This window comes from Prionailurus viverrinus, chromosome D3 (assembly GCF_022837055.1).
Source record: "Prionailurus viverrinus isolate Anna chromosome D3, UM_Priviv_1.0, whole genome shotgun sequence".
Taxonomy (NCBI): Eukaryota; Metazoa; Chordata; class Mammalia; order Carnivora; family Felidae; genus Prionailurus; species Prionailurus viverrinus.
The window spans coordinates 31,225,262-31,237,573 of NC_062572.1; the positions used below are offsets into that span (position 1 = coordinate 31,225,262).

General features: G+C 43.6%; 1 protein-coding gene across 1 annotated transcript in view; it reads right to left on the bottom strand.

Moving 5' to 3' along the window:
- Nucleotides 1-5,442: 5,442 nt before the first annotated feature.
- ZNF70 (zinc finger protein 70) overlaps nt 5,443-12,312 on the bottom strand; it is a 59,019-nt gene continuing 52,149 nt past the window's right edge. The window contains exon 5 of the transcript XR_007145851.1: nt 5,443-8,697. The gene's annotated coding sequence lies outside the window, so the exon portion shown is untranslated. The remainder of the gene's footprint in view (nt 8,698-12,312) is intronic.

Below are 12,312 nucleotides of genomic sequence, written 5' to 3' on the forward strand. Positions count from 1 at the left end.
AGGGTATAGGTGCATTCCTGCAGGCCTGACCCATAGCACAGCATCCTGAGCCTCTGGGTGGTGGGTCGGGATGTGCCCTGCAGAGAGAGACCATGTACATAGGTACATAGAGTGGACATGCCTCATACTCAGAGAGGTGGCAGGCAAACCATCTCCCCTGTGATCCCAAACTTGGCTGAGAGCGTCCCTTTATCAAGGGGTCCCCCTGAGAGTGGGCATGTGTCAATACTGGCCCTTCCACATGTGCAAAACAATGGTCTCAGCTCATGCCACGCTCCAGGTACCCTCTGAGCTTCTACTTCCTCAAATGCACTGCACTCTTCCTGCATCAGACCTTTGCCCCCAGACAGTGGCCCCCAGGCTCATGTTCCTAAAGGCCAGCCAGGTGGCCACTTAACCTGCTTTCTTCTTTCATCCTTTGTGATTCTGGGATTCCATGCCTTGACAAGAAACCCAGAGAGCAGAGAGTCAGGTTGGGCTCCTCCATTATCCTAACGCTCTGCCCCACCAGATCCATGCAGGGTGAGACCCTGGACTCGGGCCTCAGGCCAGCCAGAGTGTGAGTCTTAGCTCTGGTCAGCCCCGGAAGGGCCATTGGAATTCTAGGCCGACATCCCCTTTGTTGTATGTAAAGAAGATCATAATAGCACTGACTCATTTCTATAAAGCACTTAACTGTAATGGCTCCTCCACAAAAGAGTAGTGTTAATATTTCCTCATCAGTGACCAGGCCTGGCCTTCCTCCTTGTCAAGTCTGAGTCCATTCCTTTAGCCTGAGTCATTTCTCACCTCCACCATTGGCTGGCCTCCTGCCTGTCCCCTGCTGCAGCTCCTCCTCATTTTCACTCCCAGGTCTGGCCCTGCCTGCACTCCTCTCCAACCTTTGTCTCTCACCTTTGAAGGCACATTTGCAAGCCACATTTGCAATTTTCAGTTTTTTGTTGACTACATTTTTTGAGAAAGGAAATAAGAAACAGGTGAAATGAGTTTTGTGAGTTTATTCATTTTGAGAGAGAGAGAGCAAGCGAGCATGCGTGTGCAAGTGGAGGAGGGACAGAGAGAGAGGAAGAAAGACAATCCCAAGCAGGCTCCTCACTGTCAGCAAAGAGCCCAACTCCTTGTCTTGCCCCCACGACCCGAGAGATCATGAACTGAGCTGAAATCAAGAGTTGGACGCTTAACCAACTGAGCCACTGGGTGCCCCACAATGATTTTTAAAAAAATTTTTTTAACGTTTTATTCATTTTTGAGACAGAGAGAGACAGAGCATGAACGGGGGAGGGTCAGAGAGACGGAGACACAGAATCCGAAACAGGCTAGAGGCTCCGAGCTGTCAGCACAGAGCCCGACGCGGGGCTCGAACTCACAGACCACGAGATCATGACCTGAGCCAAAGTCGGCCGCTCAACCGACTGAGCCACCAGGCGCCCCCACAGTGATTTTTAATAGTACATTTTATTTAACTCCATCCATCCCAAGTATTATCATTTTGGCATGCAATCTAAAAATTAGCTATGAGACGGTTTAAACTCTTTTGTTGTCATGCAAAATCTTCAAAACCCAGTGTGTAGTTTGCACTCGTGGCTCCTCTCTGTTTGGACCAGCTACTTTCCAAGTGACCAACAGCCGTCTGTGGCTTGGGCAGGACCGTACAGATTGAAAGGATTGAATTCAGACTCCTTCTCATGACAAGCCTTTGGAAGCTGGTCCAGATCTGGTCCCAAGTCCAAGGTCTTATCCACCCGCCCTCAGTGTTTCTGCCACATTAATTCATCTGCAATTGATCCAACACCTCATCCTTGTGGTTGCTTCGGACGCTTTTCCTAAGCCATTCATTTGCAGACAGAACTCCCTGTCCCTTTACAGTGGCCTCCAGCTGACTTCCCCAACTCTGAGTTCCACAGTGATCTCAAATCTCACTCCTTGGCCAAGATTTCCCTGACCTCTTTAGGCAGTTACTAGCTTCCTGGCATGTGCAGCTATTGTGTTTTCCTATGTTTAGCACCTACCAGACAGATCTAAATTTACCCTGCAGGTCTCTCTCCTTCACTAATCTGCACATTCTTGGTGGGCAGGATCTCTTCTACTCATTTGATGTGTCTGGTAAACATGTGATAACAGAGTTGAGCAAATAGGTGAATGAGTAATTGATCACATAACTGAATGAATTCTTGAGTTGCAAAGACCCTGCCATTCATTCATTCTAGGATCCCCTGAGATGGCTGGGGTCATTGGGATTCCCTAAGAAGGGAAATCATGTCACATCAGTGAGTGGCCACATTCTGTCCATCTGTTTGTCTTTCTGTCAGAGTCTTTCTCTCACATATGCACACACACACACACACACACACACCTCTGATGCCTTACATATGAAGCTGGTGATGGTGTACAGCAACTGGGAATGGTGTGGGACGGAATAGGTCAAAATCGGCCGATGCAGGGAGAACTTTCTGAATCAGTAACAGAGGAGTGAGATGTTGGAGAGGAGGGGGGATCTGGTTCCTGATACTGTAAAGAGCTCCCCCACCCCCATCACCCCTAAGCCTCTCTCTACAGGGCTCCCAGGTGTGACACAGAACAAAGGTGTGTAGTGCTCAGAGCTGTGGTCTGTGACAGAAATGCTTGACACAGCTCACAAATTTGAGACAGAAACACAGAACCCGATGGGCTTGGTATGGCACCAGTGGTACTGAAGAGGGAACCCACCATTCTGACCTGAGTTAGGCCCTGAGACCCTTGAAATCTGAGGAAGACCCAAGGGTCTTGAGGGCTGGAGCATGCCAAGCAGACAGAGTGAAGATGCAAGGGGTTCCCGGAGCATATAGACACTCAGTGTGGTTGTGACACAGTTTGGCAAGACGAGCTTGGGGAAGTGGTCCCCACAACAGGGGATGGTGGAATTAGCCTCCAGAGGCCCTTTAGGACATGGAAGCCTCTTGTGTTTCATTCTAAATTGTGTATTTGTGACGGGAGCACAATGCCCAAAGCCATTCGTTCATTACTGGGTGCAAGCTGGAGATGTCCTCATTCCTGCCTTCCTCCTTCTTCCTTTGGTAAGAAAACTTCCCCTCATCAGGGATTTAGTCACCTGAGGAACTATGTGTATGGCAAAGGCAGGAAAAATGTTTGATCTTTTTTCCTTTTTTTTTTTTTTTGTTACCAACTATCAAAGTAACAAGGCTGTGTGCCAGCTTCATCCAACTTTGATTTGTTAGTGTCATGCTAAGTCTATGGATATAAGCATATCTGAGGTGTTTAAATCCATTGCAATTATTGGAAGTTCTGTTTTTGACCAGTAGAAGCCCATTCAAATTGGTCTGTAATCAGGAACAGGTGGATATGTCAAAAACAGTACGTTTAATTTTGTTTTCAGTATTTACACAAATGTGGGTCAATTTTCATTCCAGCTACTTCTCAAAGGGATGATGATTTAGAACACACTGAATGGAGAAATGGGTTTTACACAAGGAAAGAGACCCCCGGAATGGGAAAATCAGTCTTTTGCAATGCTTAATGTGATCATAGTAATGATTAAGGCAAGAACCATAGATTTGTGCCAAAACTCTTGGATTCTTGGTTAGCAGGGTACAGAGCATGTGCTTGGTGCAGTCATGTCATCCCACAAGTCTACTCACAAAAGGAACGTGGACATTTCCATGGGATAAATTTGGCTGTCACCTTCAATGCAGAGTCACCTCCCATTCAGGGCTCAACCCTAGCTTCTCTCTCTTTTAAAAAATGTTCATTTATATTTAAGAGAGAGAGAAGGGGGGGAGGAGCAGAGAGAGGGGGCGGGACAGAGGATCTGAATGAGGCTCTGTGCAGACACAGAAAGCTCGACACAGGACTCGAACCCACAAGCCTCCAGACCATTACCTGAGCCGAAGTCAGACAACCAAATGAATCGCCCAGGCACTCCATCCTGGCTTCTGTCTTAATGGGATGATCAAACACGGGTCCCTTCTGGAGGGAATAATGGGAAGTACTCTATGACAGTGGAGTTGAAAACATTGTACCTGAAGATAGTCAAGCTTCTAGCTTTTACTCCCAGTTCTCAGGAAATACAGGGGCCCCAGGAAAACAGCCAGACAAACACAGACTGTGGAACACTGGAAAAGAAAATTGGCTTGGACTCTCAGAAAAGTGACTATCAAGAAAGAAAAGGTGTATATATTCTTAAATGAAGAGTCTGAAGATATCTAACAAGTAACCAGAATGTATGCACTGAGATTAGGTCTTCTTTTCAGGCCAAACCAAAAAACAAACAAACAAAATTTCCAAAACAGTAGCTATAAATAAAAGTCATCTGGTGGACCATTGTGGAGATTTGACTGGGTAGCAGATACTAGCTATTAGGGGATTATAATAATTTTATTAGATGGGATCATGGTATTGTGGTTTATTTTTTTTATTAAAAAAATTTTTTTTAACGTTTATTTATCTTTGGGACAGAGATAGACAGAGCATGAACGGGGGAGGGGCAGAGAGAGAGGGAGACACAGAATCAGAAGCAGGCTCCAGGCTCTGAGCCATCAGCCCAGAGCCCGATGCGGGGCTCGAACTCACGAACCGCGAGATCGTGACCCAAGCCGAAGTCGGACGCTCAACCGACTGAGCCACCCAGGCACCCCGGTATTGTGGTTTTTTAGGAGAAAGTGTCAAAACATCTGCAACTGAATTTTTCCAAACTTTTAATTTTGAAATAATTATACATATACATGAAATGGCAAAATAATGTACAGGGAGGTTCCATGCACCTTTTCCCCAGCTTGTTAACATCTTCCATAATTATAGTACGGCATCAATACCAGGAAGTTGACATTGGTATAATCCAGAGCTTATTTTGGTTTCTCTAATTCTACCTGTGCTCATTTAATGTTATCACATGTATCTTTGCACAATCACCACCGACCAGATATTTAGCTCTACCGTCACCACAAGGCTCCTCCATGCTACCCCTTTATAGCCACACTCCTCATCCCTTCTATCCCCAGCCCCTGCAAGCACTCATCTATTCTCTATGTCTTTAATTTTGTCCTTTTGAGAATGTCATAGAAACATAATCATATAGTAGTCTTTTGAGACTGACTTTTTTCATTCAGCAGAATTCCCTTGAAGTTCATCCAATTTGTTGCATGTATCAGTAACTCATTCTTTTTTATGGCTGCATAATATTTCATGGAATGGATTACCACATTTGTATAACCACTCTCTCATTGACAAACATTTGGGTAGCATCACATCCAAAAATATTTCAAAATATCCCATAGTCATAAATAGAAATCTTTAAACTATAAAACTTCTGGGAGAAAATCTTTGTGACCTTGTGTTAGGCAAAGATTTCATAGATGTAACAAACAAAAGTACTATCAATCCATAAAATAACAAGTTGATAACTTTATAAAAATGAAAAATGTCTCTTCTTCAGACACACTGTTAAGAAAATTAAAATACAAGCCACAGGCTGGGAGAAATATTTGCAAAATACATAGCTGATAAAGGGCTTCTATCTAGAATATATAAAGAACTCTCAAAACTCAACAATAAGAAAACAATGTATTCAATTTTAATAAGGGAAAAGTTTTGAACAGATACTTCAGTAAAGAAGTATATAGAAGGCCAGTAAGTACATGAAAAGATGCTCAACACCATCAATCATTAGGAATTAAAACCACAACAAGGTAACACTACACACCTAGTTAGAATAGCTTGTTAAGAGGATGTGGAACAGCTATAACTGTTACTAAAGGCATTGTATTATGATATAGCTATTTTGGAAAGCAGTTTGGCAGTTTTGTATAAAGTTAAATGTACATTTACTTACAATTCAACAATATGCCTAGGTATTTACCCAAGGGAAATGAAAACATATTTTAACACAAATGTTTATAGTGGCTTTACTCATAATCACCAAAAATTGCTAACAGAAATGTTCTTTGATTGGTGAATGGATGACTGGAACATTCATCCGATGGAATAATAACTCAGCCACACAAATGAATGAGTGACTGCTGATATATGCAAGGCATGGAATGTCTCAAGTGTGGTTGACTATGTAAAATATTCAGTTTCAAAAAAGCTGCATACTGTGTGATTCCATTTACATGACATTCTAAAAATGCAAAACTCTAGGGACAAAAAAAGAGACCAGTTTGTTGCTAGGGGTTGGAGGTGGAGGGAGGGAGTGATGACAAAGGGGTATGATGGATTTTTAGGGTAATGGAAATTTCTATATTTTGATTGCAGTGGTGGCTGTGAGACTGGATGCATTTGTTCAGACTCAAAACTATACACTAAAGAGGGTGCATTTTCATATACGTAAATTGTGTCTTAATATACTTGAGGTAAAAAAAATTTTTCCATACAGTTAGTGCTATGGTATTCTGGTAATGATACCACATCTGGAACAGTTATGGTTGCCACTTGATTAAGTTTACTGCCATTAAGTTTGTCACCATTCTTAGCCCTGATCGAACTAGAAATATCAAGGACCAGATGAGTGATTTAAAAGGTAATAAGATGAGGATCACCACATCTTGTTTAAAGTTTTGGGGGTAGGAATACTTTCTGCCATTCCACCTAAATGTGCCATATTGGTTTTTTGATCACCTATATTGGCTTTGTGAGGGTGGAGCATGATTTCAGGAGCTTGCATTTGGCCTTTTTTGTCATAATGATTCCTGCTCCACAGGTCATGAATGAATATGAGGATTCTACCAGCTAAGTATGTTCATACCACTTATACATCCAGAAACAGAAAATGATCACCAACCAGTTTTGCAGATAGACCCACTGGACACAGTGTGAAACTGACATGGGGAGGAATCCAGTCATCACCAGTCCTCTGTATTGTAGTTACCTGCAAACTAACAGGATGGCATTTTTGTCATCCTGCCTTCTGTGTCACCTCAGAAGCTGTGTCAACAGCCTTCAAAATATCTGGATATTCCCATGTCCTGGGGCACTTATTTGGGAAAATAACGGGAGGATCCCCTTGGAAAAAGATTTCTGAAATATTGCAAGTTCCTCCCTCAAGTGGACCTGGATTTCCTACTGATGTGTTCTGGATCTGGAAATAGCTTATGTCTGCAAACTGGGAAGAGTTTGTGACTCTCCATTGGTGTGGCTGAATCATTGGTGTGGCTCACCCATTTGTGGTCATCAGTCAAGCAATATGTGACTGCCTCTACATCCAATACCTAGGTGCACCATGGTCTATTAATCATTTGCACTTTTCCCTGTGGGCCAGAGTCAACCTTTCTGCCTGTGTCAGTTTGAATCCTCTGAGAATTAGACACCAAGATGGGATTAGATATACGTGAGGGTTTTCAGGACAAATAGCTGTAAGGATTCATAGGGAAAGGAGCAAGAATCGGTAGGGATAATCTCCAGACCATACTACTCCAGACCAGACCAGGTCTGAGACCTGGGAAAGGAGAAAGGGAAAGAAGGATTGGTGAGGACGAATCTCAGACTGCAGTTCTAGAAAAATCTTATCCAGACTGATGGGGAGTCCCCAATCAAAAGTTGCCCATTAAGGATGTCCATGTGGGCAGGAATGGGCCATCATTTGTAACCCAGCCAGTAAAATGATGGGAACAGCCTGAATGAAGCAGATGAGGGTTGTCATTCTACATGTCTTCTCCCAGCCTTCCTGCCCCACCCCCCTCCAACAGGTGCTCTGAAAGGAAATCTGGGTAGAGCACTTGCATAAAGCCACCACACTGCCTTCATGGTAAGTACTTCCATCTGGTCTCTGTGGTTTGGTGCTGCCACCGAAACATCCTGCTATACTCATTGAAAAAGACTAGTCCACTTCCATGGCAGTATCCCCACCATGAGCCCCAGCCTGTGGTGGACAGCACCACTGAGCTTCTCCAGAGTGGCAGTGCCTCCTATCAGCTTCACTTCATGAAGGGAATGTCATCTGAGCCCTCTGGAAAATGGTTCACTGCTGTTTCTCTGGTCCTTTATAATAAATCCATTGTAGCATGAACACCTCTGTCTGCTCATTTTGACCGTATTCCTCAAGGTCAAGGAAATTCCAGCATTCCAGCATTTATCTTTTTGACACTAGAGTACCATTTATCCAAGTTTTAAGCACTATCCCATTAGGACCAACTGTAGGTGTCTCAGTCATGGGGGAGACTGCATCAACTCTCATTGGTCATTGGTTGAGAGCTGCTTCTTGCATCCCAGTCCCCCCCACTGGCACATAGGCACAGATGGCGCGCAAGGCCAGAGATGCTCAGGTGGTAGCAACTAAAAGCCAAACAGAAATGCAAGTGTTGAGGGAATATGGGCAGGTTCCTGACAGCATCTACTACAGTATCCAGAGGTTGAATGAAGGTACTAGCAGTGGAGACCAAGAGGAGTATGTTAATATGGAAGGTGTTGGAGGGAAATGGAGAGTCCTGATGTGTATATATATAGATCAAAGGTCCTGGTTCTAGGTGAGTGCCAGCTGGGGTTGATTAGAGAAGCAGAATCACTGTGAGGGATACAGAACAAGGGATTATCATGAGGATGGACCTCATACTGAGGAGTAGCAATCTTTGAGGGATACTGTCTCTCTTCTAGTGTTGATCCTGTGCTCGCTCTAGGTCATCCAGATCCACAGTTGGGAAGGAAAGCAAGGTGTGGACCAGAACATCAGCAACTCTCTCACCTGGTGCTAGTGGTGACCTGCAGAAGAAGCTGGCACAGAAATAATGATTACAGCTTTGCATTCAACTTCCAGATCTTACATAAATGTTCTCTTATACCTCACCCTAGCTAAGCCATGCATAGAAGAGAATTCTGTTAATGTGGTTTAGCTGAGCTCAGTGGAAACAGTACAAAGTCACCACAAAGTGTTTGAGGAGGATAAAGGTGCTGTAGAGAAATCTGATAATGCATTTATTTTGGCTCATAGTTTGTAAGATCATGGAGAGTAGAGGAAAGTCAAGCAGCAGCTATAGGCTGGGGAGAGGGTGAGGCAGAGGAGCACCATTCAAAATCAGTAGCGATCTGGAACACTGGGCTGGCTGGGACTTGTTTTCCCTGTGACAGGGCCAGGCAGGAAGCAGCTGCTGGGGCAGCACCCAAGTCCAGGTGCAGCGGACTCTGCCACTGAGTCTCCATCAGTGAGCATGGAGCCCAGTCCCCAGGACCTGGAGGCTATTGTGAGTAGCTGGTGTGTGGACACCCTGGGATGAGGCCACAGCGACCCTGCTGGTCACAGGTCAAATTTCAGTCTTTCCCTGAGGGGTTTCTTAGATCCAAGACCCCACACCAGACAGATATTGATTCAAGTCCTGGAGATGCCAATGCTGCTCTGAGAGATGGGATGGCCAACATGGATTTCTAGGCAGCCGAATGTTTCCATCTTTTCTTTCTTCGCTCCTGCATCTTGTTACATAAACCTTCCTAACTCGAGGTTTAATAATACCCTTTTTTATTGTTTATTTGGCTTTGATTTTAGTTATTCAATATATCTGAAATACATTTTTGCATACAGAGGAGATAGTTGCATTTTTTTTAATGTGGCAAGTTTTTGTGAGGCTTAATAACAAAAGACTTAAATATGTGTTTATATTGTGCTTCACCCTTTAAGGCATTAATGAGTCTTTTCTGCTATTATTTGTTCAGAGAACAAGCAATCATATTATTAATGCTGAATCTAATGTGCATCTCCTATTGGCTAAGATAAATAAAACACTTTCAAGTTATTTCTTATATTTTATTTGGTTCATTTTGCTTTTAATACTCAAATTATATTTCTTTTCAAAATTGAGACTGCTTCAGTTGAGGGCACTACCTACATGAACCAGGTGGTCAAGCCCAGGGGAGAATTAAGAAAGGGCAGGCATCAAGGGGCGCCTGGGTGGCGCAGTCGGTTAAGCGTCCGACTTCAGCCAGGTCACGATCTTGCGGTCCGTGAGTTCGAGCCCCGCGTCGGGCTCTGGGCTGATGGCTCGGAGCCTGGAGCCTGTTTCCGATTCTGTGTCTCCCTCTCTCTCTGCCCCTCCCCCATTCATGCTCTGTCTCTCCCTGTCCCAAAAATAAATTTAAAAAAAGTTGAAAAAAAAATTTTAAAAAAAAAAGAAAGGGCAGGCATCAGACAGAGGGGTCTGCACAATCTGAGACACCTCCCCCCACCTGCATGCCTGTGTCAGGCTTGTGTGTGTCCTAGTGGTTTCTGATATAAATATTTTTAAGAGCTTTTCTCACCCTCTATACCTTGGAGAATCTCATTTCCTGCATGTAACACAGATGTCTTTTTCAAAGGCTCTCCCTTGGGTATTGTGTTTTTGGCTATTTGCAAGTCAAACCAAGGTTTAGAGGCAGTCAACCTCTGCCAAGGGCCTACAGATGGGCAATGAGCTAGGATCTCATCTTCCCACTGGTGCCAGATATGGCAGGGAAGAGGGGCAGGGCATTGTCTGGAAACAATGCCTGGCATTTTAAGCACTAGGGTATTTTGAATGAATAAGTGACCACCACTTCAAACTGTGTCACTCATCTGAAACCACCAGCTCCACTTCTCCACTGGTTGACCTTCTGACTGGACCACACAGGAGCCCACGGAGCAATCATGGCTCAACCTCCAGGGGCCATCTGGGCCACTCCCCTGCCTCTCTCCCCTTCATGTCTTCCACTTCACTTTCATCCTAACACCTGCTTAGCCTGATGCCCAGAGTCCTACTTTCTTCCTATCTTTTGGAAATATCCCCAGATCCCTCTCCCTCCCCTCTTGGTTAAATTATATTCCCCATGTACCTTAACTCAGCCAAAAACTTTGTTTATGGTGGATTATCATATGTACAGGTGGAAAATTTAAACAGCGAAATTATACTTAAAATTCTTAATGGAAAATTGTACTCAGACAAAATTTTACCCCATTCTTGAACCCTATACTCTTCTTGACTTTTACCTTTTTTTTTTTTTTTTTTGAGGGAGAGAGAGAGAGAGTATGAGCAGGGGAAAGCAGCAAAGAGAGAGAGAGAGAGAGAGAGAATCCCAAGTAGGCTCCGTGTGGGGCTCAATTTCATGACCATGAGATTATGACTTGAGCCAAAATCAAGAGTTGGCCATTTACCCAACTGATCCACCCAGGTGTCCATTTTCAGCTTCTATATTAGTCAAGATTCTCCAGAGGGGGAAAAAACCAATAGGAGATATAGATGGATGGATAGATAGATAAATAGATACAGCAATATCTAGAGATTTATTATATGGTATTGGCTCATGTGATTATGGAGGCTGAGAAGTCCTATCATCTGCTACTTGCAAGCTGGAAGCCCAGCAGGCTAGTGGTCTAGTTCAAAGGCCTGAGAACTGAGGGGCCAGTGGTGTAGATTTTAGTCTAAGTTAGATCAATATACCAGCTCAAGCTGACAGGCAGACGGAGAGAGCAGTTCCACCCTTCCTCTCTTTTTGTTCTATTCAGGCCTATCGACAGATTGGATGATGCCTATCCACGTTGGAACATGGGTGTGGATGCTGGCCTTCTGCTTTACTCAGCCGACCAATTCAAATGCTAATCTCTTGAATCTCTTCCAGAAGCACTTTCATAGACACACCCAGAAATAATGTTTAATCTGATATCTGGACATATCATGGCAGTTGATGCATAAAATGAACCATCAAACCTTTGCTGTTTCTCTTATATGAATGGAAGCATCCAGCAGCAATCTTTGGGTCCCCACACTCATGCAGGCGATGAATGTAGGACACAGTGGAAGGTAAATGCTCTAATCCAGTCAGATATAATTTAAGAATTCTTAACTTTCTTTACTGTGGTAGAATACATGTGGAATAAAATGTACCATTTTAACCATTGTTTTAAGTGAATAATTCAGTAGTATTGTTTTCACAATAGTGTGCAGCCATCACCACCCTCCATATCCAGAACTTTTTTTACCTTCCCAGACTGAAGCTCTGCCCCCATTAAACAACAATTTTAATTTCCCCCTCAACCAGCCTCTGGTAACTTCAATTCTACTTCCTGTCTCTCTGAATTTGCCTATTCTAGGGACCTCATAGAAGTGGAGTCATATTTATCCTTTTTGTGTCTGGCTTATTTCATTAGCATAATGTTCTCAAGGTGCATCTATGTTGTAGCAGGTGTCAGAGTTTCATTCTTTTTTATGTTTGAATAATGTTCCACTGTATGGATAGACTATATTCTATTTATTCATATGTTGATGGACATTTAGGTTGTAGAAACAACCTTTTAACTATTGTGAATGATACCTCTATGACCTGGGTGTACAAATACGTCTTTGAGATCCTGTTTTCAATTCTTTTGGGTATATACTCAGAAGTGGA